General features: G+C 35.9%; 1 non-coding gene across 1 annotated transcript; it reads right to left on the bottom strand.

Annotated features, from left to right (window-relative positions):
- Positions 1-1,776: 1,776 nt before the first annotated feature.
- Positions 1,777-1,879, bottom strand: LOC122126020. The gene has a single exon (XR_006150840.1). It is a non-coding gene; the product is annotated as a U6 spliceosomal RNA (small nuclear RNA).
- Positions 1,880-2,091: the final 212 nt, after the last annotated feature.

Below are 2,091 nucleotides of genomic sequence, written 5' to 3'. Positions count from 1 at the left end.
GTATTCCTATTTAAGCATGTTGTTTTTTCCATTTCCCTCCCCAAATTAGAGAAGTGTATATACAAGATGCAGATGCACCAACATCGAATAAATTGAAAACGGGGGTTATACTGTTGGGGAGGAACATATAAAAAAATCACATCTTGCATTATAAATATGTGAGAAACAACAGCAAAAAAGAAAAACCACTTCTGTCTCTATCTTGGGGGTCATTTAGCTTAACATCAACTTATCTATTATATACACATAGCTTTTTCAACTTTTCTGCTTATCCCAGACATATACTAGTCATTGCAAATAAGGGATACCATGGGACCTATGTTTCTTTGGACTTGGCTTACATCAGTTAATATAATTTTTTTCCAAGTCTTTCCATTTCCTAACAAATTGGGCAATGTCATTCTTTCTGATGGAGGCATAGAATTAATATATATATACATATATATATGTATATATATGTAATATGTGTGTGTGTGTACACATATACACACAGAACATTTTCCTTTTTTGTTTTTTAGAGCAACTTAGTTTTCCACCTTCATCATTTTTTCAAATGTTTTTCTTGTGATTAAGTGGTTACATAATTTCCCAAATTTCACAATATTGTGGGATAGTGATGCTTAATTAAAGTCACAAACACATTCTAACTTTGATGGAGTAAATTGTCTATCATGGTCTACAACATTTATGAGTTCTCTGAGCTTTGCAATAGAGTTATTTCTTCCGTATGTATACTTCTTTTGTTTTGAAATATGTACATTTCTTTTGTTTTGCAGAGCATCAGCTGTTCCCTCTTTCCCACTTGTTCCCTCCTTCCCTTCAGTGACAGTGAGTTGCTTATTTCATTTTGGTCAATGTCCATTGCAGCTGATGGATCCAGCTGTGGTATGTTTTTCCCTGATTCCCTCTAGTTCTGTGTCATCTTCCTGGTTTCACTTCAGTGTGCACATTTGATCAGCAGAATGGGGTTATTTAGTAGTGATTCAATCAGATGAGTGGAAGTCCTTGGTTTCTTAAGTGTTGTTAATTTTGTCATATCACCTTACATTTTGGATTTAAAATCCACTTATCACGGAGACCATGTGCTGTTTGTCTCTTTGCTTTTGGCTTACCTCACTCAACATGATTTCTTGTAGGTTGATTGATTTCCCTGCTAATGCCATTATTTTGTCCTTTCTAATGACTAGAAAATATTCTGTTGTGTATAGTTACTACAGTTTTTGGATCCATTCATCTCTGGTAGGACATATGGGTTGTTTTCATATCCTGGCTACTGTGAACAGTGCTGTGATAAACATGGAGGTGCATGTGTCCTTGAATATTGGTACCTGTTGTTCAGGATAGATGCCTAGAAGTGGTATGAGTGGGCCATAAGGAGCGTCAATATTTAGCTTTCTGAGGACTCACCAGACTGCTTTCCAAAGTGGTTGTGTAAGTGTACATTCACACACACACACACACACACACACACACACACACAGAATGTTTTCTTGATCCATTCTTCTACTGAGGGGCATCGGGGTTGGTTCCATATCTTAGCTATGGCAAATAATGATACAATAAACATTGCTGTGGTGGTTGTTTTAGTATGGACTTGTTTGTGATCATTTGGATGAATGCCCAAAAGTGGGATTGCTGTGTAATAGGGGAGCTCTATGTGGAGTCTTTTGAGGAACCTCCAAACTGCTTTCCAAAGTGGATGAACAAGTGTACACTCACACCAAGAATGCAATAGGCTTCCCTTCTGGCCACATCCCTTACAGCATCTGTTGTTTTAAAAATATGGAACGATTCACTAAGTTGCATGTCATCCTTGTGCAGGGACCATGCTAATCTCTGTATGTTCCAATTTTAGTGTATGTGCAGCCAAATTGAGCACAGAACATTTTTTTATATGTAAAGTGTAATTGATTTTCTTAAACTAGACAATTCAACACAAATAAGTTAAAAAGAATTGTGAAATTTTAGAACCATGTATTTCTTACATAAGCACACATTTAAGAATAAAGTCAAGATTGACATGCCAAAAACAAAATAATTCCAGATATTTGTTGTTCATGAGATGTGTAGGAAGAAGAATTCAATTATTCT

The sequence above is a fragment of the Dipodomys spectabilis genome, unplaced genomic scaffold, assembly GCF_019054845.1.
Source record: "Dipodomys spectabilis isolate Male_0828 unplaced genomic scaffold, ASM1905484v1 ptg000270l, whole genome shotgun sequence".
NCBI lineage: Eukaryota > Metazoa > Chordata > Mammalia > Rodentia > Heteromyidae > Dipodomys > Dipodomys spectabilis.
This window is presented reverse-complemented; position numbering and strand designations above follow the sequence as displayed.